Below are 27,894 nucleotides of genomic sequence, written 5' to 3'. Positions count from 1 at the left end.
TCTGTAAAACTTCTAACTCTTGATAATGTAACATATAACTGACCGTGGCTGAATACTGGTTCGGGCAAGTAAATGGCAACTTTTTCTAAGGTTTGCTCTTCTGAGTCTTTCTCTTTTAGCGTTTTTATGACGCTCATTTTCTTTTTCTTCAATTGATCTATTTGCTCGTATTTTTCTTTGTCTTTCAGCCTTTCTTTTGTTGATGTTTACTTGTTGAGCTGACCGTTCTTCCAGGAGATGTTGCTTGTATAGGATTTGATTGTCTGTGTGTTTTGTCCTACTTGAGGTGTCCTTTTTTTTGAGTGGCATGTTGTTAGTAGATACGTCCATAATATTTTCTCTTACAGTAATACTGGCTTGTATGTGGCTGTAATATGCATCACTGTATTGTGTGCCTGTCATTTTCTCTGACAGTAATACTGACTTTGATGTCCGTAATATGACTTTACTTTTCTGTCACAACATTGGGCAATCAGCAGAGTGTCCCCAGCAACTGATGTAATGTTTTATAATTTGTGAATTTCCCCTTGGGATTGATAAAGTATCTATCTATCTATCTATATCTATCTATCTATCTAATGTGTAGCGTGCAGCTGATAATCGTGACTGTGTCGTCTCCCCAGAAAGTGCTGTGCAGTTCCCCAGCAAGTATTTTAATCTGTGCTGGTGTGTAGCTGATTATTGTATGTATGGCGTCTCCCCAGCAACATATTTTATGTGCGCGGCCGCGACTACCCAATCAGCACTCTCCCCAGCAATGATGTCCTTTATTTGCTTATCATGCACAGCCGTGGCTAGGCCATTCACTGTGTGCCCAGCTTCCAGTGTGTGTGCGTCCACGGTGCCATGTGCATGGGCGGGGTACGGTGTGATGCGTGGAGCGGCCCCGCGCATGTGCACTTCACCCACGGACACCTGGACGCACACAGGGGTTTTATTAAAGAGGATACATGGCAGCAAACAAATCCATGAATGTACCCCAACAAATTCAGGACATGGAAAACTGGAAAGAAACAAAAACCCTTCGAAAAAGACAACCCACAAAGTCCAACTAGTTCCGACACTTAAGGTATTATTTATTAGTCCTTTTCCTTGTTCTCTTTTTCCAAGAGTCTCCAAACGCGCTATCTCAGGCAAGCAAGGATTGCTTTAAGCTCACCCTCATTCATTTCTCCTGACTTTCCCATCTGCTTCTTTTCCAGAGTGGGTCAGGCAGCGAAGTCGTTGAGATGGCCACCTCAATAAGTGGGAATGGACCCCAATCTGGGCGAGGTGATCTTTTCTCTGGCTGTGGATAGTCTACGTTCGCTGTTTTTTCCTCCATTTTCTCAGTTGCGTTGAAAACCTCCTCCTTTTTTAACTGTATCTTAGTGTCCTTTTTCCATGGCAACCCCCAAAAGCTACAGCAACAGAACCCCCGAAAAGGTCCTTCTTACGACCGTCTGCCCAATGTGCCTGATTCTCCCACCGCCACTATTTTATAGGTGCTTGGACAGCAACAGGATTTACATTGAGGACGGCACAGAGACAAAAGGCAAATCAGATAACATTTATGTGGCAGTGCTACACAATCTCTTACAGTTCTATGGTCCTCACCAAGTTTTAAAATTGGACAAATTTCACCTCCACTAGCAAACAACACATAAATTTATGTTTTTACATTTTACATTTTTTATTCAAGAAAAAGTAAACCAATATACAGAAGCCATGCATGAAATAGTGGTGATGGCATATATAAATAAGCCCAAGGCTCTCACAAACAAGCGCAAAAGCTTATTTAGTTGTTTTGCATGGTTAGAACGCTGAAAAACATTTGAATATTGGTCACATGTAGAAACAGATACATTTTATATAACCTCAGGAAGAAATTGCTAAGCAGTGGGCCATCTGCTTCATATCCACAAGTTACCAAAAAGAAGAGAAGTCTGCAAAAATGTCATAAACAGGTTATATCCAGGGACATGTGAAAGAGGTTTATGGCGTTGCTACCTACTATGTCATGAAAACCAACGTGGTGACATAAAGATATGAATAACAACAATACACCCAGCACTCAAGAAGTAAACTTTTATTTGATGTAGCTGAACAAAGTTCATCTTAATCACAGTTTAACTTAAAGCCAAGCTTCTTTAAAGTGTTGTAAATGAAAAAGAATAATAGCTGGTAAACATCTATTTAATAATCTTCTTTATATATACAACATCCTAAGCCTAAAAGTGCAACAGAAGAGCAACAATGCCGTTTTTAATGTCACATTTTTTTGTCACGCTTTAAACCGGGCTTATTTTAAAACCTACATATATATGTTTGGAATCATTCTTTTCAGAATTTATTCGAACTTTAATGTGATGTTGTTAGATTTTCAGATTCTTATTCCGTTTTTAAATTCTAAACTAAAAATGTCAAGAACGGGCGGCACGGTGGCGCAGTGGTAGCGCTGCTGCCTCGCAGTTAGGAGACCCAGGTTCTCTTCCCAGGTCCTCCCTGCATGAAGTTTGCATGTTCTCCCCATGTCTGCAAGGGTTTCCTCCCACAGTCCAAAGACATGCAGGTTAGGTGCATTGGCGATTCTAAATTGTCCCTAGTGTGTGCGGTGGGCTGGCGCCCTGCCCGGGGTTTGTTTCCTGCCTTGTGTTGGCTGGTATTGACTCCAGCAGACACCTGTGACCCTGTAGTTAGGATATAGCGGGTTGGATAATGGATGGATGGAAAATATCAAGAACTCATGTCTTGCGAGACAGGACTTTGTGCCAAGAGATTTAACCACACCCGGGGCTGGAAATAAAACACAAAGAGTAGGACAGCGGCTGTACAGGCTTTTAAATGTTCAAAGTGCCACACGAGATGCAGATCATGCGGCACGGCAGCAGCAGCAAGCGAGCAGCTGATCGAGCAAAGAGGAGGTAAAAAAAAAACTATTTTTTTCCCATTGTATCACCATTTAAGAGGGGGTTTCGGAGGAGCGACCACGTCTTCTTGGGGTGTGTTCAGTCCCCCTCTTCATAACACGAGCGGCAGAGACGCGAAGTAAGCAGGTGGGAACCCCTTAGTAATAATATATATTAAATGAGGCATCATTTCTTATATCTGTCCTATGAGAGAAGGCTTTAGCAGTACGAATTATGTGGGACACAAATGGGCAGTTATTCAAACATGGGGCACATCCTTTTGATAAAATGTGAATTCTTTGAAAGAGAAACAGAAATGAAGCTATGGTACTGACCGAACAGGGTGCCAGCAAATTTGAAAGGAAATGGAATCAAGAGGAAAGGCAAAGTATAAACTAGCCAAGGTATGCTACTGGTAAAACGAGAATCTGGAAAACACGTTCAGTGCAGAAAACCAAAATCATTGTCATAACAAGTAAGTCGAAAACCAGGATATGCCCTTAAACTGAGAGCCCAAACATAAGCCGAAAAACATGGTCAGGAAGACGGAAAATATTTTGTAACCAGGGATAAAAATGTATGACGCGGTGTGTTAGGGTCCATGGCAGTGCTCAGTTTTAAAATGAAAACAGTGCACTCGAGCTCTGGGCGGGCGTATTGCGTGTGGTAGTGTGAACTAGCGGGTGTTGATGTATGCAGTTCAGCAGGTTTCCTCATTAGCGCTCTGGGGTTTGCAATTAGGCACCTGCGTAAGAATAAAAGAAGCACGAGAAGGGCAGAAGGAGAGACAGAACAAAGAGCAAAAGAACAAAAGGAAAAAGTTGGAGATCAGAGTTTTTTTTTATTATATACTTTTGTATTGATATACCTTAAAATGAAAGAGAAGAAAAAGACTGAGCTAGTGTGGCAAAGAGTAAGCAAGTGGTCGGGAATGAGCAGATGGTGTTCATGGGGCAGGGTCTCTCCTACTGGTCACTTAGGAGCAGGAGTGACCAACCACTCTGAGTAGAAACGGCTGTGAGGGCAAAGAGCAGGGGGGCCCGCGGGGTTTCCACTGAAGGCTGAGTGATGGCAGCAAGGGACACAAGCCAGATACAGGGGGTTGACTGTGCTTGTTGGCAGGTATCTCTAAGGGCAGAGCAGACCTTGTCAGGCGAGCAGCGGTTGAGAAGAAAGCTCATGATAGTTTTTAAAGGACAGCGATTTTAACCTCATTTTTATTGTTGGATTATTTATTGGACATTTAACTTCTACAAAAGACACTGTTTGTATTCTGCATTATCTGCTTATTTATTGTAAAAGGAACTTCACTGCATGTTGCTTGTTGAACACATTGTATGAAACAAAACACTTTGCCTCAACTCTTGCTTGTTAAGTGTCCTCATTTCCCAGTCTATGACTATCGATGTCCCGGGTTCAAGGGAGTGTGCAAGCTGCAGCTATCATCAAATGATACATAAAAAACAACACTAGAGGCTTTTAAAATGAATCCATAAAAACTTGAACAAACCAGAAAGTAGATGACCTTTTATACTGGCCCCGTAATGATCCCACATTTGACTTGTCACAACAACTGATTCAACATGGCATCAGGGAAAAGTTTTTTTTTTTTATATTCATTTGATTTAAATATAATGATGTTAAAACAAATCAAATCAAGAAACAAATGTGACCACAGACTTCTGAGACCTAATTATTTTTTTGAGTACATGAAAAACATTTTAAAAAAAGCTAGAAAATGACAGCCATTTATTGTTAAATACAATAGCATTGAAATGAGTAATCAAGGCCATGCTGAGTTCAAGAATTATGGGGGCAGCACAGGTTCTTGAGGTGAAGCCCTCACTTTGTACAGTATCTTCTATTTGAAACTATATAGATACTAAGTTTAAATGTGGAGTAAGCTCTTCTTGGCTGTGTTGCTGAGCTGCTTGCATAATTGGAATTGCATACAAACCTTCTGTGACATGTTATCAGGATCTCTGAGGTTACAACAAAAGTGTTCTACAGGGTGGATGCCAAATGCCTCATGGCTTCATCTGTAGGTGGACAGCTCTGCTGATATCTTCTCTCATCTGTCATCAGCCCAGGCTAACTCTTAAATGGGCAACGTGGGTTGATTACAAAATAATAAACAAATTCTGTGATCCAAGAGAAGATCAATAATTCAGTAAAAACCTACACAGAGCATCGTTTAATGGGCCATTTACAAGTGTTATTACTGGCATACTGCTGCCCTACCTCATTACCAGTGTGGTGTAGTGGCTAAGATACTGGACTTTAAATTATAAAGTTTCCAGTTCAGTTCTTGTGTGACCCCAAAGCAAGTCACCTAACTTACCAGTGCTCCAATCGTAAAACAAAAAGAAAACTTAGCAATTCTAATGTATCCTAATCTTGTCAGTTGCCGTGGGTAAAGGAGTCAGTCAAATATATAAGAAATCATGTCTGTTGTTTTATCTGGTAGCTTACTCTGGACAGTGTTCTTGGCATTGCATCTGGCACATATGCTTGACTTAATGAAATATGATACAATTACAAATAGACCTCTCTGCCTAGCTTTCAGAACAAGTAGTTCAGAGTTGTGCTGATCTATTGTTGTGAATCACGTTTTTTGGAACATCCTTCTATATAAAAGCGGTCGGGATTGTCCTTCCGTCCGTGGTGCTACGCAGCGCGAGTTTCACACATACCCTGTCCGTTTTGCAATGCACGATGGGATTTGTAGTTTCGTTTTTCCAGGTAAAAGATGATTTTTTACTCCAGACTGTGCGATATCTTCTTCTTCTTTCTTGCTATATAAAAGCGGTCGGGATTGTCCTTCCGTCCCGTGAGTGGAAAGCGAGCGGTATTCCGCTTATCACAGACTTACTACTTGCAGCTTGCGGTATGAAGCGACATGATGTGAGCAGAGTTCTGGTGCTCCCATTGTTCCCTTGCTTTTGTGCGCGATGCGCTGGAAAAATAGACAAAATTATGTCTCTGGAAATAATTAATGTTGATGGAGTACAAATGCCTCACCGCAAGTAAATATCAGGGGTTCAAAAGGGCAACCTCAATATAGAAAAAAGTTTAAATTTCATCACAAAATAACAGAAACTACGATTATTAAAGTAATACCGCTCAAATGCAATATTGCAGCCTTATTGTTTAGGGTTATTTGGATCATTGCTATTACATGTACACCTATAATAATGAGTGCAATAAATTTGTTGTCTAAGTTGATGGATAAATACTGTTAAAAACAACTATTTGATTAGGGATGAGTTAGGAGAGACTATAAGATTGGTACTGAAGGCTGTGCTTTGTTTTGTTTTAACTTAATTCACGATTTAACTTTTAGATTTCAGCTCCTAGCAATTGTTTACATCCTGTTTTTGTTGTCTGTTTCTCTTTTACATGAATGGCCATTTTGCTTGTAACCCAACATAAAAAACACCTAATGGTTCTTATGCTGTCCCAGTACATTACAATGCACTCTACTTGTTGGTGTTTTAATTAAAACTGAATGTGTGTCTGAGATTTCCCTGCTCTCTATGGCTTCATTGGACGTGTTCTTGGCCAGCTATTTTGTTGCACCCTGTTTCCTTTGGCAAATGTTTATTGAATATTTTCAGTTTATTTTGACTCCCCTGTAACCAAATTAATGAGTTTGTATAAAATATCAAATTGATCTACATATTGAATTGCCTTAAGAAGTGGTCAACTTAAAAGTTGGTCGCCTTAAAAGGCGGGTCAGCCTAGTATTAATTAATTTTGGATTGTTTTTGTTAATTGTTCCAGCTTTGGTTTTAAAAGGAATTTGTTGCATTAATAACATCATTCAAAGGTTCTTTTGATGATTTTGTTTTTCATTTTTTTGACGCCTGTTGTAACATGGAGTCACAAACGTGGTGAAAAACTGATGCGAGGCCTACAAAAAACAAACCCAGAAATTACAAACCAGGACCTCCAGTGGCCTGCGCAGATCACCCCAAGTATGTCAGTACCCAACTGCTAGCTGTAGCTGCTCCTGAAAGTTTTCACCTGGTGCAGATGAGACCACACTCTGACTGATGTATGAAGAGTAATTATTTGCTTTCTCTCTCTTTAACATCTCTCAAATACAGTGAAAAGCTAAAATAAAATAAAGCTAGTCAATTAAACAATAAATGAATTACATAGGTGTAGGGATAACAAAATTTAAACGTACTGTGTACACCTTCTGACCAGAAATTCAGGAGTCTTTATTATAATCTCTCTGATACCGCACTCATGTCCTTCTTATTAAAGAAAAGCACCTTTCTTCAGCTTAGCATCTATTACGTGTCTCAATATGTGCATTTGCACTCCATGTGAACCTGATCACGTGACCACAGCACCCTTCCATTCAGACCAACTTTATATGTTTAGGCACAGAGACTTGAAGATAGAAAATAAATACAATAAAGTTGCACTTGAAAAGAAAATATTATCTATAAGATTGAACCACAACTATTATAATATACAATATAGTTTACAAAATATATTCCACAAACTCAAGCATCAAATTTTACATATATATATCTTTTTATATAAGACACTGCCGTGACTGTCCGTTTGTCTGTCCAGGATTTTAAATCACCTGTAGCTCGCAAACCGTTTGAAACATTGACCTGAAATTTGGTACGTGACATCTAGTACTATGCGCTTTCGAGGTGATGATTGACCTACAAGGTTATTCCTTTTTTTATTTTAATTTTATTTTATTGTAGAATCAACTCTCAGTAGCGGCCAACAGGGTGGCCGTGCGGCGCATGCGTAAGGGCGCTGTTCTAATCCTTACCACCTTCGCTGTCACTTCCCCTACCTCTTCATATCTTAAATCATTCTTAAGGCAGGTTAAGAAAATTCAAAATTAAAGAAAACGTACTAAGAAATTGCAACACAGACACTGAATAAATCAGTTTTAACGTGAAAAGACGCCGACGAAAAAAAGAGAAGCGGGCCGCTAGGGTTGAGAAAAGAAGAGCTGTTCAGGAAGCAGCAAGCTAATCAACCTCTGAGCAAACGAATGCTAAACATACAGAGAAAGAGTCTGAAAACTAGGATACTCAAGTCAAGTGTATTCACTGCATGTTATCGTGCAGTGCTCCGTTACTGGTATACATATATTTAGCGACAGCTACACTTACTGCAGGCTGTGGCCTTTACAGGCCTTAAAATGGGGTACTGACTTTAGAAAAAATAAAGAGAGTCACAAACTTAACAAAAAACGCCTTACAAGGAAGAGATATAGTTAAAACTCTGGCTTCTGAAGTCAAATTTGAAAATAAAGCAAAATGCTTAAAAAAGCAAAAAAGACAATCTAGCGAACAAGTCTCAATACATTATCTAAGATCAGAATCCAATAAACACAAGCATGAAAAAATCAAAATCAATAGTTTAAACTCCAATACAAACTCAAGAATCCACTGCTGAAGCTCACAATTGGGGATATTTTAGGGGCTGCAGCCTTATTGTTTAGGGTTATTTGGATCATTGCTAGTTACATGTACACCTATATAAATGGAGGTGCAATAAATTTGTTGTCTAAGTTGATGGATAAATACTGTTAAAAAACAACTATTTGATTAGGGATGAGTTAGGGAGAGACTATAAGATTGGTACTGAAGGCTGTGCTTTGTTTTGTTTTTAACCTTAATTCACGATTTAACTTTTCGATTTCAGCTGGCTCCTTAGCAATTGTTTACATCCTGTTTTTTGTTGTCTGTTTCTCTTTTTTACATGAATGAACCATTTTGCTCTGTAACCCAACATAAAAAACACCTAATGGTTCTTATGCTGTCCCAGTACATTTACAAGTGCACTCTACTTGTTGGTGTTTTTAATTAAAACTGAATGTGTGTCTGAGATTTCCCTGCTCTCATGGCTTCATTGGGACCGTGTTCTTGGCCAGCTATTTTTGTTGCACCCCTGTTTCCTTTGGCCATGTTTGTTGAATATTTTCAGTTTATTTTGACTCCCTGCTGTCAATATCATGCAAGTCGTACAAGATAAAAAATGGTGGCAATCATGGTCAGAAACAATATCCAAAATGATGGCTTGAAAATGTTATAAATGTAATAAAAACCAAAATTGAACAACAACAATATAAGATGTAAATTGTAAATAAACATGAAATTGATATCATATCACCATAGTGTATATAAAAGTCATGACACAGTCGGTCATCTAAGGAGTGTTCTTCATTCATGTCTATCCAGCACCCCAAAAATTTTGCAACTCGAACTAACGTAATAATTTAGGTGCATGAAAATTTCAAAGTGGCCCCTTGACCCGATGCTAGGAACCATAAGCTTTACGATATACAACATAAAACACCATAAGACCTTTACTATGACAACCCAAAATTCTTTGAATCTCAAATTCCTGTTTGGCCTCCACTTCAACTAAAGTGGGTATGGAGGGGGCACTGTGCTTGACAAATGGATTGAACTGTTCTCAATCTGGATATTATAATGTGTGGTTCACCGATTTGCACAAGAGAGAGGGAAGTGAGTCCAGGTTTCTGAAAAAATCAGCTTTATTGTTGTCAAGGCAGGAACATTTTCAAAGCCTTTATCCAAATGGGAGCTGTCACTTCAGCACACATAAACACAGCAAGCAAGCGGTGAGATTGATGGCATTCTGCACCGGCGCCTTTCATTCTCCAGTTATACCTCAATCATGGAAATATACAGACATTAGGTATAATGTTAATGCCACAATTGATCAGAATTACTTTGGTGTATCCCATTTTTGTATAAATGCATTCCAAGAACACTTTAAAAATGACCTAAAGACTGTGAGGTTGAAACATTTGCTTTTCAGTTGCATGAAAATTGTGGAAAATGCCCCAAAGCATTAAGGACTGCATTCACTAGGATCGTTCTTAAAAAATGAAAGGGGCATTTTACACATCCAAGCAAATACATACAGAACAAAAATGAGGACACCATAACAAACATTGTATTTATAAAATGATGAATAGTTGAGCAGTCAGACTTATTTTTATAGTGAATTCATGTCGAGGAACAAATTTAATTATTTATAACATGATAGTAGACCAGGAATTCCAGGAGACCTGATAAGGCTGGGAAGGAGAAACTTTGACCTCTAGCTCAGAAAAAAGAAAACCATTTATTATTCCTTAAAGCTATTCACTTCTTAGATTTTCTCAGGCAAAGGCTAGCTCTGTTGGCTATCTATCATTTGTAAATCCATAGTAGGATTCCAGAATTCACAACCATTGCTTTATTTGATTTTCAGCATCTAATATGCTTAGGTAGTTAAGAGCGTGCAACACAACAGACTGGTTCATAGATCTTAGGATGTGACACTTGAGGAGGAGCTACAAAGGAACAAAAAATGGATTACTTTTAATTATATACTGTATATCATCATCAGGTCCTTCCATGAAATCCCTAAATACAAAGAGGACTATTTGACTTATGTTAGGTAGATTGCCCAGAGGGGACTGGGCGGTCTCTTGGTCTGGAACCCCTACAGATTTTATTTTTTCTCCAGCTTTTGGAGTTTTTTTTTTTTTTCTGTCCACCCTGGCCATCGGACCTTACTCTTATTCTATGTTAATTAATGTTGACTTATGTTTATCTTTTATTGTGTCTTCTATTTCTCTATTCATTTTGTAAAGCACTTTGAGCTACATTTTTGTATGAATATGTGCTATATAAATAAATGTTGATTGATTGATTGGTACACTACTAAATGTGTAGGCAATAATAGCACAAGAATAAATGTATTTGTGAGAAATTACAGTTTAGGTTGTCTATGGAACAATGCAACTGATAATGATGTGCCTTTTGTCTTCAGGCATATCCGTGGCTCCACAGAAACAATGGGGTGTTTCTTTAGCCTCCAGGTCAAAATTCTTAGCTGACGTTTAAATTCAAATGAGATTGATGGTCACAAAATGATAAAACATTTAGCCCAGTCATAACAGACATATTATTCATAAATCAGCAATGAAATACAATTATAATTTCTGATCATACTCCTTTTACCTGACAAAACTGACAAAACATGGAAAGGTCCTCATTTGAGTAAAAGTTTTTGAAGATCATAATGCCACACAGTGATGATTTATTGCATGTTGGTTAGATGTGCAAAGAAGAACTTTACAATGTTTGTCTCTTTTTGAGGTTAGCCCTGTAAGTCAACTTTTTTGGAAAAAGAGAAAAAAATATATACTCTTATACTAAGAGCCTTTAGTTCCAAGGTTTATCAAGGACTGGTACAGCTTGAAAAGTAAAATAGGCGAATATATTCTAATACCCTATTAATACCATTTGTCTTAAGGAATGTGTCATGAACGTTTTAGAAACTGTCCCAACCGTTAGTATTAATGTCTAGGTCTCATTAGTGAACATTCTACTTCCATCCATTTATGTATTACAATTATTACTGTTGTTACACATTGTTATTATTATATTGTTGTTGGCAATGGCACCCATTGCTAATAATGAAGGCTGACAGCAATGTGACATCATCGTACCACCACTATAACAGATGACAGTGTATTCTGACTGGAATCTGAATTTTGTATTCTTTGAAACAAATTAACACCTAAAGACCTACAGCTAAAGCAACTTAAATGTATACTCCATTGAAAATGACTTTTCATATGTCATATTTACCCCATGTAGATTTTAGCGATGGGCAAGAAAAATTTTTAGTCTTATGTTTATAATGGAGAAGAGAGATGAAAAATGTTCAGACAAGAAACTAGCTTTTGAACTGAAGACGGAACTTTTGACTAATCTTTTCTTCAAAAGCTCGATCCCATATACTTTGTAAATGCAATTCTCTTTGCCCAAAGTACTCTGATTTTCTAGAAAGTATTTAAGAATATTTTACCAAAAAGATACTCTACAATGAACAAATGTAGAAGGTGGTATGGCACTAACTAACATTCAGTTTTATTACTGGGCAGCAAATGCACATACCATTAACACAAACTGATAAATTTACACCAGCCTGGTCAGCAACAGAAAGTAAATCTTGCAGTACTTCTTTACATGCACAGCTTTGTGCCCCTGTACATAACTAAGTATAGTCAATATACCAATAATCCAGTCATCCACCAGTTACTTAGAATATGGAACTAATGCAGGACGGACGTCAAGGCAGAGAAACATTTATCAGGTGCTCCACTACAGTAATAGAGCTGTATAAAGGTAATGTTTTTACATCTTATAAACAATTATGCTTCAGATTTACCTTACCAGCGATTAGAAGTTTGTTAAAAGAATTCTACCCAATCTTCCAGACTACCCATCCATTTCTGGTCCAGAGGTACTACTGATCAGTTTCGAAGACTAAGACAGCATTTTAACAATATATAAAACTTCTCAAAAATCATATCTTCAATGATCTTAAGGTATGGTGGGAAAAAGACCTTTCAATTAACAAAAAAAGGAGTGAAGGTCAGCCATACATAGATTTTACCCTTCACTTAAAATCATCATCATTCACACTTATCTTGTTTAAAATTGTCCAAAATGTACCCAGGGAAAGATTCAACTTGTGAACATTGCCATCTAGCTCCAACCTCACAGGGCTACATATTTTAATAATGCAAAAAGATTAATATAATTTTGGACACAAATCTTTAAATATGTTTCAGACAGCCTCGGCGTCACAATCACTCCCAAACCATGAACAGCTGTGTTTGGTGGACTTCCAGATGGGCTTAAAGTGGAGACGGACAAATTGATTGTAATAGTCGATACCACACTACTAGCACATAAACTTATCTTGCTTAACTGGAAGAATCCCAATCCACCTGTTATAACTCAGTAGATAATAACTAATATTCCATTTTTTTGAAACTGGAAAAAACATAGCAAGATTTAATTGAAAAAAAAAATGTAGAATAAGATTTCATATTGGGGGAAAATGTTTTTTTGTTTGTCTGTTCTTTTATTTCCCTACATTTGGCTGTTTTCTCTTTTTCTAGGGTGGGTATTGAACTTTTGTTTTGTTAGTTTTGTCGTTACTATGTTTTCTTCATTTTTTTTTTTAATGTTTTGAAGTTTTTTCTTTCTCAAGATTGATTTTGAGTTATTTGTTGTATAAGGTCTGTACATTTTATATGATTGAATGTATAGTATGTTACTTTCTTGAAACAAAATTAATTACATAAAAAACAACAAAAACATGGAGACATTTTTTCATCCTCCTTCTTCTTCAAGACAAAAATCAAGAGGACAGAAAAAAGAACAGTTATCAAAAGAAAAATTGAAAAATGGAACATGCAAAAAATACAGGAAAAACTCAGTGGGAATGGCCATCTGTATACACAAGAATGCTCTTCAAAGGGTCACAAAAGACAAATTCTGCCACCTTTACTCTCCAAACACCTGACAGTCAAATACAACCCATGCTCAGCATCTCTCAGTTTTATATGCCAGGCCAATTTATATGACCAATCATTACACATGTCAGCCTGACACAACCAATCGGTGACGGTGTCATGACGATCCATCCATGCAGCTTAATTCTAGGTGGAAGTCACTCTGTTTCTTGGCGTCTCTACTCGCGTAAGCATACCCGCCTGCAAGCATGCATGCAGGCACCCCTAATTTCAAGCAACTTCCAAACCTTTTTTTCGGAGTTCTAACTGTTCTACATGACCAGTATACGTGCGATTTTCCATTCCAGAAACTCTGCTACGACACACGCAGATCTCAGTGGACGTTCTTCTTGGCAGGCATGAATATGAAGTAAGGCCAGGTTGTTGGCATGCCAACGCTCAATGATACTAATAGGCATGACAGGCCTTTTCAGGCCTTTTCATACCCAAACTGAACCATTGCTGATGCTTCCTCCATGCTGCTGCCACAGCTGTTTCTCTATGTTGAAGCCTCCCATACCATACAGATAACCACACATTATATACAGTAACTAATTATAAAAGTAAGGAAAAGCTATAATTAGTTATTTTCTTTCACAACATGGACTCTGTGACATGGTCTATCATACATGGTGGCCATGATGGACTAAATGCTTACAGTAAATATGACTGTTCTGTGCCAATGTGGATAATCTGAATGCCTTAGAGATAAAGGGTGAGTTTCCACCCACCATCTACTACACCTTCATTACAAAACCAGGAGGACACATGTTAATGTCAAAATAAAAGATAGCAGTAATGAAATGTGTTGTGTGAAGAAGGGACTCTAAAGCAGTTGCCCTCTGTACATTATAAAATGAGCTGCATGGCAGATAATTCAGGGGTATACTACACTAAGGCTTCAATTATTCTCACTCACTCAAACATTATTGAGTTATTAAACAATAGCTTTTGCGAACAGAAGGCGTTGCCCATTCCAAGGTTGAAAAAAATTGCTCATAAAAAAGACATCAGGATTCTCGATCATCCAGTCACTGAAGTTAGATAAAAAAAAAAAGTTTTATGGTCCGGAAGAAACTGACAAATGATGTGAAATCTCACAAAAGGTTTCCTGTGAGCAGTCGAGCAGCGCTTCTTGAGGATTTGACAGCTCCTTTAGTACTGGGGTGGTTTTTGAAACTCCTCTGTTATTAGAATTAGGCTGTCAGTAGGCGGTCTGGCTAGAGATGAGTGTGAAGGAGTAGGCCGGAGGGGACGGTTACACACTTATCAGTAGGAGGGGTCTCAGTCTCCACCATGATGTCTCTGTTTTGGTCTAGCTCTCTGTCAACCCTGTACTTTGTAAAGCAGAACAAATGCTGCAAGTCCTATATCTCTGTATAGATGTATGTTTCGTAAATGTATACTATATAAAATAAAGTCACTGTATTGTTTTCATTCCAGGCAAAAATGTGGTGTGTAAAAAAAATGGGACATTAGCAGTAGGTGGCATAGCAGCCCACTGCAGGATATACATATCAAGGAAAATGCATTACAGTATTACCATTCTAAACTGGTCTAGGGTGACTAGGCCCTGTGAAGGACTGACACCCTGTTTGATTCTGCCAGAATAAACCACTCACTGAGATTCTGAATTGGGTTATGGTGTTTGAGAATGTTAAGTTATGTTATGTTTGTGAAGCTTATGTAAGAGAAACCTTAGATAGATAGATAGATAGATAGATAGATAGATATCAACCAGTAAATAAATAATAAATAAATAAAACTCCACATGCTACCCATGGACAATGAGGGAACACATTTCTACTTTATTAAAAATGAATAATTTTTTGCTGTATTGGAAAATGGCTTAAATGAAACTTGGTCGACTTGTGGGGAATGGTTCTTTCTGAAATCTTTACAATGTATCAGATATGGCGATCACTGAACAAGATTGAAATTACTTCCAAATTAAATATTTCTTTAATTACTAAACAAAAATTAAATTAGTTTTAAGTTTTATTTTTTAATTTCACAAAGTCACCTTTTTAATACTGTGATATTTAACATCAAGCAGTGGCTTTGTTAGAGCTATATTTCAGGAAGATTGGAACCTTGTGTGTTCTCTGTAGGGTGAACTGACAACAAATGGTAAAGGTAAAACTCCCTGAGCACAAATGTTGGCATTGTCAAGACTAAATATTTTTAATTCCTCGAGCCTCCCAAGGTAAGGCTTCCTCTTTAGTCCAGGACTGCACTTAGTTGCTCTTGCATGCACACCTCCGCAGACTGCTGGGGCTTTTGTAGCAGACTAATCTAAGTATCGCCTTGCAGCTGCATTATAGACTCTGAGCATAACGTTCCTTGATTTATATTTAACAGGTTTTGCAATAACCAAACATTTTTTGTCTTTTTATTTGTGGCTGTGAATTACCTAGAAAATGAGAAATTCTTAAATCACTAAATGGTTTCTGCATTTTCGTCGTATAGGTCAGCGTCACCCATCTTATATTCATATTTAATATTCCTTTTACCTGCATGAAGCACTTTACACTTGTCTGCTTTAACCTGCATCTTCCAAGTGTTTACCCTGTTGTGGAGATTCCCCAGATATTTTTGAATTGATTTAACTATATGTGATATCCTGTCAATTTTGGTATCATCTACATATTTGACAAGCTTCTGACTATACAGTACCTGAAGCAGTCTTTAAAGATTCAATGGTTTGATATGTCTTCCATCTTTTCAATGGCCCTTTATTTGAAATGTTAGAAAGTCATTCAAAATCTTGTTTTTATTTAGAAAGATCACCACATTTTTAGATACTCTTTAACGAAATTTCCCAAAACAATTCTTTTTTGTTTGTGCGTTTTACATCACTCTTCATTCATTCATTTTGTGAACCCACTTCCTATTTCAGCCTCGCAGAGTGGCACTAACTACAGTGCCTATAAAAATATTCACCCCTTCGGTAGTTTTCATTTATTATTTTTATACAATATTGAATCACATTGGATTTAATTTGCCTTTTTTGACATTGATCAACAGAAAATGACACTTTAATGTCAAAAAGAATACAAGAAATCTCTACAAAGTGATCCAAATTAATTACAAACTTAAAGCACACACAGCATAATCGGCAACGTAAGTAATTGCCCCCTTAATATGACACCCCTAATCATCAGTGGTGAAGCCAAATGGTTTTAGACATCCCATAATTAGTTCAACCTTTTATGGGTTTTCAGTCTGTTGTAGTGTTAACGCACTTTATCTGAAAGGTCCAATTTGTGTTGAGTCAATTTGGTGGCCTAACCTACAAAGAAGACAAAGAAGATGTCAAGCCACTCAGTGAAAAAGGGATTGAAAAGCATGGGCCAGGAGTACCGAGACAAGGAAATATCTAGGTCACTAGATATCCCATGAAGTCCAGTTAAATCTACCATTAAGAAATGGAAAGAGTATGGCAGAGCTGTAAATCTTCCTGAAGCAGACTGTTCACAGAAACTGAGAAATTGTGCAAGAAGAAAACAAGTGAGGGTGGCCAACAAAAGACCTACAAGAAATCTGAAGGAGTTGCAACTTAGAGAGGATGAGACTGGAGGGACTGTGCAGACAAGAACTGTTGCAGCTTTCTGGGAGAGAGGAAAAGAGAAAGCCTCTGCTTAAAACATACACACAACACTAGAGTTTGCCAGAAGGCACATGGGAGATTCTGAAATAGGCTGGATGAAGGTTCTATAGCCTGACAAGACCAAAAGTGTGTTTTTTTCTTTTTTTTTCCAGCCTCATAATGGCCTCTTTGACTTTCATTGGCCCAGCTGTCGCCCTTATGTTGAATCACATTCACTGTAGACTCCAAAGGGTAGAAGCAAGCTGAGGAATCTTAAACTTGCACTACTGAAGCAATGAAACTCACCTGAGAGATCACAAACTCCTGTGACGCCAACTGTACCAAACAGTATGGTGCCCTGAAATGGGGGGATCATGTGTAAAAAGTATTGCCATTTCTACATGCTGTGATCAAAATGTATGCAAATATCCTTAAATGAAAGTCTGAATTGTTTGATTTGTAATTTTAAACTGTGGAGTAGAGGGGTAGATCAAGGAAAAATGTGCCATTGTCTCAAATATTACTGAGGGCACAGTTTATATACACCAATGTTTCTCCATGTGTTAATTTTTGTATATCACTCTTCAAAGGGTATATGCCCTAATAGTAAATTGACAAACAATACAATTTATGTGCATAAACCTGCAAATTACATTAAATAAAAACAGCTGTAATCCAAACGTCACACCAGTAAACAAATACAAAGTCCATTAATATTATAAACTTAGGGGGGTTTGCCCCCTGCTCGCTTCACTTGCCAACCACTTCCCCCCTGCCAGTGCTATGTGCTGTTGCGAAGGGGGGACTGTATGCACCCCAAGGAGACATGGCTGCTCCTCTGAAACCCCTCTTAAACGGTGATACAATGGGAAACAAATGCAGTTTTTTTTAACTCCTTTTTGCTCGATCAGATGCTGGTTTGCTGCTGCTGCTGCTACCGTGCTGCGTGATCTGCACTTACCCTTTACTCACCGCAACGCTAAGCACCGTTGTGAGGAGGGGGGGTGAACACACACCAAGGAGACACAGTTGCTCCTTCAAAACCCCTCTTATACGATGATACATTGAGAAACAAGTAACAGTTGTTTTTTTTTACCTCCTCTTTGCTCGATCAGCTGCTGACTTGCTGCTTCTGTGTTTTGTCATGTGATCTGAACTTCGCTCGCATACACCTCCCCCCCACCAGCGCTACGTGCTGTTGTGAGGAGGGGGCTGAACGCACACCAAGGAGACGCAGTTGCTCCTCCAAAACCCCTCTTATACGATGATACATTGAGAAACAAGTAACAGTTGTTTTTTTTTTACCTCCTCTTTGCTCAATCAGCTGCTGGCTTGCTTCTTCTGCCCTGCCGCGTGATCAGCATTTCATGCAGGGCATCAAAACGTCTAAGAGCATGCACAGCACCTGAATATTCAATCTCTTTTCACTGTTTCGCTACTTCACAGAGTAATATTTTCTGTTTGTTTGCGCTAATGCAATCTTTACTCTCATTTTTTGAGACTTTCGAATTTTCTTACTTCCATTATCGCTAACCTGCTCTGCATGCATATCACGGGACTTGCTTCCAAAGGTTGTAAGTATGACGTGACTTGTCCATCTCGCGGAAAGTGAAAGTGTCTCTCTTCAAAAGATCACGTCTCGTTGCAGGAAAAAAGTTTCTTATCGTCGCAAGATTTTTTTTTATAATAGAGAGATATATCCATCCATGTAAAGTTCAGTAGTAGTAGTAATAGTAGCTTTTTATTGTCATTTCAATCATATACAGTTAGTACAGTACACAGTGAAATTAAACAACATTCTTCTGGGACCATGGTGCTACTACATAAAACACAGGACTACAGAAAAAAGCTACACATTTTAACATAAAGTGCATATGTGCAAGCATTTACAAAATTGCAGGGCAATGCAAAGATAGACAGTGGTGCAAACAAAGACAGTGCAGTGATCTACTGGTACAGAAATGAGCAGATTGTGCCAAAATGTGACAATATCTTAATAGAAGGAACAGATGTAATCATGACGCTGGAAGTAAGAAGAAAGTAACAGTATGATAATAAATAAAATAATAAATATAAAGACATGATCTAGTTGAGTGGGAAGGTGTGTTTGTGTTATCAGTCTAGTCCCTGAGTGTTTAGGAGTCTTATGGCTTGAGGGAAGAAGATATTACATAATCTGATAGTGAAGGCCCGAATGCTTCTGTACCTTTTTCCAGAAGGCAGGAGATTGAATAATTTATGTGAGGGGTGTACAGACATGTACTGTACATGTCTGTGATGGAGGGAAGACAGATTGCGATGATCTTCTCAGTTGTTCTCACTATCCTCAGCAGGGTCTTCCGATTCATGACAGTATAATCCCCAAACCAGACGGTGATGCAGCCACACAGAATGCTCTCAAAACTCCGTCTTTAGAAAGTGGTGAGCATGGGAGATGGGCTTCCTCAGCTTTCGCAGGTAGTAAATATGCTGCTGGGCTTTCTTGGCTATGGAGCTGGTGTTGAGGGACCATGTGAAGTTCTCCGGCAAGTGAACACCAAGGAATTTGATGCTTTGACAATCCCCATGCATGAGCCGTCAATGTACAGCGGAGAGTGGTCACTTCTTCTGAAGTCAACTGAGATGAAGCTATCTCATTTGATTTGTTTACCTTTAGAGACAGGTTGTTGGCTTTGTTCAAAGGGAGTCAGTACCTATTCTAGCTGTACAGAGAGGGACCCAAACCTGGACATAACCCTACTCCTAACCCATATTCACTCACATTAGCTATCTATATACCTAAATAAAAAGCATTATCTTCTGTTCATGTAAGTAAACGTGAGGGCACACTGATTGGGACTGCTGCCTACAGCTCCAGGGATGTATGTTGGAGACTTGTGTATACAGCAGCCCCATTATTAATAGCATTCTCACTGCTCAAGAGAACTGGTACATTGATTCTGCAGCATATTCTCGCCTGGTATGCGATTTTCCTCTTACATCTCATAATCTGCCATCTACAACATCTGAATGAACTATGTCAGTAGCAATGATTAGAAAATAATTGGTTTCCAACTCAACAAGAATCTAAAGCATCATTGTCTACCGGGAAAATCATGTTCAATCATGGTTGTGTGTTGGTGGAGAAATAAAGTTTTAAAAATCTGTCAGAGTTTGCTTTTATTTCCTCTGTCTTTTACTGCACAGTTTCTCCAAATGTCGGGGCTGAACCAGAAGACAAATTTTGCAATCATGAACCTCTTAGAAATCTAAAGCAAGGGCAGTATGACCCGTAAGAATCCTTTACCATCTGACAGCAATGAATGGACAGCTGCTGCTTAAAAGCCTCTCCACTTTTGATATTCACTCTGGAATACCTGAACTTATAAAAGCATGCATGGATCCTATGGTGAATATAAAAGGGACTGCACCATTCATTATCCTGTGCGTTAGAAAAGCAGTAGGGAAAGGATTTTAGGCAGAGATTAGATACAATAATTTATTAGAATGCTGTTAATGTGCTCTTTCACAGATTTTTGTTTTGATTTTTTGTTTATGTGGAGTCTGAACCATTCCCCTCCTTGATTTCATATGGGCTTCCTCTGAGTTTTCCAAGGTGCTTCCAAAGTCCACAGATGAGCTGCTAGGGTGATTAGAAACCCAAAAGTCTTCTGCATGCATGAATGTGTGAAAAAAAGATTTCCTAAAATGAACGAACGTCCCCATAAGGACTGGGTCCTGCTGCTTCCAGTGAGATCTGTGGCTTTCCAATACCCTGGCCAAGAAAAGAGAGCTTTAGAAAAACAAATTAATTGATGGCAGTTATGGAAGGTTAGCGGCCCCTAATATTGTTAGAGAAATGTATCACGTAGAATTTAATTTTGCCATCTGCTCACCCTTCATTTTATAAGTGGTCTTGTTGTATGCAAGCAAAGACACAGTAAATCATCCTCCTGTTTTAGATACTTTTCTGTTGCAATGACTGACATCAGAGTCCAAATATCTGAAATATGAAAATGATTGCCAACAGCACAATTTTAGAATGTCACTCAACAATTTGATATTTTGAAGTGTTCTCTGTGAATTGAAAATAGACTTCACTTGATGGCTGACTTGCATGTTGAAATCTCATTGTGTAGACGAGCCCTCCCAGAGTTAAAGCTAAGGCACTCAGATGCTAGAAGTAATTGTTTCCATCAGATCAGTTAAATATTACAAAGTAGTTTTTAACTTTGGAAGAAAACCAATGTTTGGCTGAACATAATTTGATTGAACATGTCTCAAAGGCTTCTGCTAAAGTTTTAAAGGTCCCCAATTTCCATAAATAAAACTCTTTGTCTTCTGATTTCTCTTTTTTAAGGTTGTGAGGGCAGCCATTAGTTTTTCATAAAGACGCCCAAGTGAGTACTCCTTGGCTTTAATATGCCCTCACATTACACGATTCCTAGTCATAGAGGGTATCAGACTTGAGGAGTCATCTGAGAACGTCAGATCACTTGGTCCTATGTTGCTCTTTTGTGCATGAAAAAAATTCAAGACATTGAATTCTCTAAGTGCAGTATGGTGGTGCAGTGATCAAGATTGTCTGTGTTGAGTTTACATGTTCCCACTGTGTTGATGTGGCTTTTTCTCTTCAGAGACACTGGTGTTCCTTGCAGCTCTAAAGAAGTGCAGGTTAGCTTTATTAGTGACTCTGACTTGGTCCTGTGCAGGTGTTTGCATAACTGGGCACTGTAAAGGAATGGCACCCAGTCCAGGAATGGTTCCTCCCTTAGGTGATGTTCTCTGTGACAGCTGCAACCCTGAACTGGGCTTGGTGGGTTTGAGGATGTCATGTGAAGTTAAACAATTGTTGTTTTTTTTTTTGTACTGGTGGATATTTGATCATTTTCCAGCCTGTGTATCTCCCTGATTCAGCCCTTTATGAAGAGTACCATATAAAAATAAATTGTTGTTGTTGTTCTGCCTTACTAGAATGGAAATTAAGTTTCTGATGGATTGCACTTTTTTCACTATGATAGTTGTTTTGATGATTTGCATTATAATTTTAAGTACTATTTCCTCTCAGTCAGATTACTAAGGCTTGTATTTCCATATTTTTATGTGTGAGAAAATTTGTGGATATACGATAGAAGAAGAGAAAATGTAGCATGCCATATAAATATGTATGAGCAGGAAAAATCACTTTTGTTGCAAAAAATGGCAACCTTAAACTTAGCAGGAATTATTCAAATGCCTAAATTGTGGGTCCTCATTAAATGTGTCTGGGTGTTCCCATGACTGCCTGAAACATGTGCTTAGAAACACCTGTGACTGCCTTGTTATTTAAGAAAAGCAACACCGGAAAAAAAAAATGCAGAACAACATCATTAGAATGAAATATGCGCTGCATGAATAAAGCGTGATGGTTTGGAAAAATGAGCTGTTCAAATTCCCAACAAATGCAATTTGTCAGTATTTAATACAGCAGGTGGAGAAAGTGATAGCTTGTGCGCTCGTTCGGCTTCATCACCAGCCGCACTAAATAGGTACATCCACATGGATTAGCATTAATCGGCAGTGCCGTGTCTGCACAGCACTCGGTGGGCATTTTATTGGAGAGTTAATTCCTGCTTGTCATTGTGAAGCTCCTCTGTAAGAAAACTTCAGCCTTTCCTGTCTTGCTTCTGTTTTAGGCACCCCTCCCTGCAGTTGGAAGCACTCACTTTCAGCACTGGGAGCTATCCGTTAATGAAAATCTTTCCTTTCCCTGGCAATGGAACGCATTTCACTTTAAGCCTATTTATTTTTTTAACCTTAGGCATGTTTCTTTTTTTTTTTCTCCCCCAAGACTGTCAGCCTGTTTTTGACAAGGTATGCTGTGGAGGGAGTTCTTTTCACCAAAGCGCAGGATGGAAAGAAAAGCAATACACTGTTTAACCAGATATGATCAAAGAGTCAACTCTTATTACAGTTGTGTGACCTGAGAACATGAAGAACAACTTGAGATGAGGATGAAAAAAATGTAATTCTAATGGCTTAAATGTCTTTCATTCTATTGACAGCCATGTTATATAGACTGGGGATGGGGGAGGGGAACTGAGAACTGAAAAAAGAGTATTAAGCAAAACAGATGTCAGCCTCATTCAAATAATGGCACATCATCAACTAGAGCTTTAGAGCATGGCATTCCATCTAATGTGACATACTCATCATTGATAACCTGAAGGCAGTTTATAACACCGAGTAGGCGGACCCTTGGCATAAGCAATATTGACGGTAGTTTACGGTATGTGTCTCTGGATAGAGTGAACACATAGCATAGGTCATCTAGAAAATGATGACTGATTTTTGGTGTCACCCTAGGGATAACTGAGCAGCAGCCTGCCCCTACCTAGAATGCTTAGCCACATAAACGAAATACTGTCTCAGACAAGGACAAGAGTTGTGCTCCTTGCCATGCTAAATAATCCACTTATTCAAGTCTTGACCCACTTATCCAAATCAGTGTCACTGAAAGACACAACTGATGTCAATAACAGCAGCAGATGCAAGGCAGGAACCTGTCCTGGAACACCACTCTATTCTATGTGAAAATATCCTAACACTGTTACAATATGACTGCACTCAAAATGGCGAAAGCCTCTGAAAGTGAATGTAAGGGCTTGTTTATACTTCATGCTCAGAACGCGTACGCACACGGATCATGGCTGCCACGCGTTCCCAGCGTCCTTAGAAATTAACGTGACGCGTGCTCGAGTTGCAGTACCAGCAAAAAGTCAGGGAGCGCAGAGTGATAAAAGTTAGAAGGTGACGTCAGAGTCTCTGTTTACTATCTACATGTGATGGAAAGCCTCTGTGTGAATCCTATGGGATGGATGTGCGTGCTTCGATGTTTGATGAATCGTTTGATGTGGTGAAGCATTTTAAAAGTCTCACATACCATCTTCTGTGCTGTCTTTTTTTTCTGGGGCTTTCTCCTGACCTGGCAGCAGCAGACATTAAATGTATACTATTCCAACTCTCTGCACATTTCGAATCATTTATACTAGATATCACTTTCATGATGAAATACATTAAAGTATGTATGTTACATTTTACAGATAAATCATTAATTTCATTTAAACAATGAATACTGTTAATAATTACACACATGGGGGCGATGCGGTAGTGAAGCAGGAGCACTGCTGTCTCACAGGGAGTCACGTCGCTGGTATTCCCTGTCTGGAGTTTACATGTTTTCCTGCTCGGTTTCCACAATGTGCTCTGGTTTCCTTCCAAAGATATGCAGATTTGGTGGCACTAAAATGACTCTAGTGTATGTGTGTGCTTGTATTCACCTCGTCTATGGATTGTTTCTGCCTTGTGCCATCGGAATTGAATGGGTGTTCCAGGCAATTCACAACACAGCGAAGCCGAACTTGTTCTCACCAAGATAATATCTCGCACTGCCATCTGCTGGATTCTTCCAGATTTATGTAAAGTATGCACACAAGTATAAACACTACAATGTTTGCGTAGCAGTAGCGTCCGCTGGAGCATGTGTCGAGTCCCGTGAAGTATAAACACTTGCCTAAGGCCTTCCCTAGCCTGCCCAATAATAGGCCTCACCAGGCAGCCTAACCCCAAACTCTACTGGCTGACGTCAGTCAGTTTTGCCCACAAGATTGAGAAGTAACTTTCTAAAATTAAAAATTATCTTAAATGTCCAAAATTTATCAAAATTTCCTTCAAGGGGGAGAATCCATTAAAAAAATCTGTAGAAAGAAAGATATTTATTTATTATGATAAAAAAATGGAGAACAAAAATGGCATGAAAGGATTTAACTAAAAGGCAACCTACAGTGAACAAGTCCCAAGTAGAGATCAAATATTTAAAAAACACAAACAAAAGCTAAAAAGTTAATCAATACTAACAATAGATGCACTTTTTCCATATATCTTACAATATGCAGGCTAAAGGTGGGTGATGTCTAAGGCCTAAGTCACTACACCCTACCACCCTTAGCATATCATTTAACTCACATTAATCTCACATCTGAAACCAGACACCTACTAAAAAGCAAATCCCATTGCCAGATAATTATAACTCTTTTGCAATGCAGTAAATAATCTTTACCATCATATTCAATACACTACATATCATATCCTTCTTAAGTGGAACCAGACAGAGAGCCTACAAATCAGATGACTGACATATCAACCAAATTTAACAACCTGCTTACCCTTTCTTCTTTGCTGCTTGACCCAGGTTATCCAACAAACCATTTTCTCCAAAGAAAGTTGGGCTCTGACCATTCACTAAATAATTGTAATATAATGGCTCCTACCTTAATGCCTAATGCTGCCATGATAGGGCGCAGCTGCTGAGACCCTCCATTGAAAAAGATGTAAGAAACAAATGAAGGAATAGTTTGTTAGAAAATGCCTTCCAAAACCATATACACCAATACTATGTATAATGTGGTATAACAGAATCGAAAAGAATAGAACAGCAGTTAGTTCTGCTTCCCCACAGATCCCAGTTCCCCTTACTGTCTTGGAAGTTTACTTGTTCTCTCTCTGCATTCAGTTTATTTTTATATAGCGCTCTTTACTGAGTGCCGTTTTAGAGAGCTTTATCAATTTTACAGGTAAAATGCAAATACAATCTGTAGAAATTAATGATTACATGATGCATACACAGAAAGATAAAGATATGTTAAAACACACAAAACAAAGCAGTTCCAAATTGATTAACATAAATGGAATTTAATAATATCATTCCAGTAGTTCATTGTTAAACGGTGCCCCGCTGGCAACATAAGAGAGGAAAACAAAAATTCTCATCAGCAGTAACCCTGGAAAAAAACAAACCTCTGGATGTCCAGTCAGTTATAACAATCAAAGTCACAAGATAAAGTAGCAGTTTAGTCTGCTAGACATTGGCCAGCTGGCCAAACCCCCAGGTATTCTGCAGTAAAGTCTGAGCTGGGCCATCTGATATTATAACAGAATCCTTACATCCACTGATCTTAAGGCTCCCAGTATCTCAGGTGTCTTTTCCAAGGGCAGAAAAACAGCTTGGAAGTAGAGAGGTGGCACAGCAAGGCACAGAAAAGAGAAACCAAAGAGAATGGGGTTAGGAAGGTTCATACTTATTGTATTATTTATATTTTTATACAAAAGTCTAGAAAGCAAAGATGCAATATGGACAGTTAATCAGCAGCGCTAATCCAGATATGTTAGACTAAAGTAGTGGGTCTTCAGGCTGGATTTAAAGCTAAGACCAAAGGGACATCTATTATAAAACCTGACAGACTGATCAACAGCTATGCGGCTCTGTATCTAAAGGCTTCACCTTCTAAAAAGGAGGATTTTCAAATCAACCCTGAGGTTAACTGAAGGCCAGTTCAAAGGTTTATGAACATTAGCTATGTGGTTATACTTTCTAGTTCTTGTAATGTTTCTTGTGATAGCATCTATATATATAATTCACTAAGGCAAGACAACCATGGAAAGCACGCCGGAAGGGGCGTGGATTCACTGACCCGCCGACAAGTAAGACACAGATGGCGACGCAGGAAGGAGCCATGCCCACCAACTCCAAGACCATTGGGTACGACGATAACTTGCAGAGCCACGCCCACCAACTTGGATGCGACGACACAAAAGAAACGGCGTCATTTATATTCGTCTGTGGTAGAGGCCACATGCACCTGCACGTTGACTGTTCATAGAGGCATGTTTCTCACGGAGGTAAATCGCCATATGCAGCGTGTAAAACGGTTTTGAGGGTATCCCATGGAATCTTTAAAACAATCCTTTACAACTGAGGTTAAAACACAATGAAGTAAGCAGTCTTTTAAAACTGAGTTTTTGGTTACGACGACAACAACAACATTTATTTATATAGCACATTTTCATACAAACAGTAGCTCAAAGTGCTTTACATAATAAAGAATAAAAAATAAAAGACACAATAAGAAAACAAAATAAATCAACATTAATTAACATCGAATAAGAGTAAGGTTCAATGGCTAGGGGACAGAAAAACGACGCGTGCACCATTGCAAACTGTTTTACACGCTACATTCAGCAATTCACATCCGCGACAAACATGCGCCTTCTTAGATGCTCCTGCAGAAATACGGAAGACGCTTCCCTGCCCACTAACACTCCTTTTCACCGCCCGCTTCTACCCTCGCTCTCCAGGCATTCACACTGCCTGCCCATGTGCCCGGACGCAAAACTCACCGACCACCCAGTTAGCCCCTTTCGCCGGTGCTAGCAGTCCACATGCACGTCTAAGCCACTTGACTTTTCATTATTCTTTTCGGTTTCGACACCCGACCGCGCCCACCATGAAAACCATGCGAAAGGAAAACGAAGCCCGCCCAGAAACTCTACCCCACCCCCACGTGCTCAGGAACGCACCTCAGACCACTGCCCGCCAAATCAAACAGCTCATCAAACACATACTCACTCACTTTAGTCTGTGCTGCAGTCCTAATCCAGCTGTGAGCCACGTTGACTATTCTTTTGCCCTCCATGGCTACCGTTCAAATGTATTTCATGGAAACAACACTTCTTTCAATGTTATAGAAATTCCTGCTTCAGGTAACTGTTTGTTTCTGTCAGTCGGGTTTTTGGACAAATGTCATTGACGAAACTGTTGCTCTCAAACTTCGTAACATGGCTGTTACCTTTGTTTGCCAACATTGAGATAACTTCGTGACATGGTGTCCGTTGTTCTTAGTCTCAGAAGCATTGTTATACAGTCTGTTCAGCAATACGCTGATTACATGAATATGTCCGAGTATATGGTGGCGAGGCAGAAATTGTGGCAATGTCCCAAATCCTTCCAGCTACTATCAGCATTTACTTCCAAGAACGCCCTCATGCCTCTCCTCGAGTTTACAATCCGCCCAGCGTCTCTTCATATCCCTGCTCTTTAGCGGTCCTTCGGATCATGGGCATTACGAGGTTCTCATGCCTCTCAAATACCCACGTGATAACTTTCTGGTGACATCTTTTGACTCTGTCAGTATGTGCACACAGCGTGCACACCCACTTGCTCGCCACACTAATGTGACGTCACCTGC

This window comes from Polypterus senegalus, chromosome 14 (assembly GCF_016835505.1).
Source record: "Polypterus senegalus isolate Bchr_013 chromosome 14, ASM1683550v1, whole genome shotgun sequence".
NCBI lineage: Eukaryota > Metazoa > Chordata > Cladistia > Polypteriformes > Polypteridae > Polypterus > Polypterus senegalus.
This window is presented reverse-complemented; position numbering follows the sequence as displayed.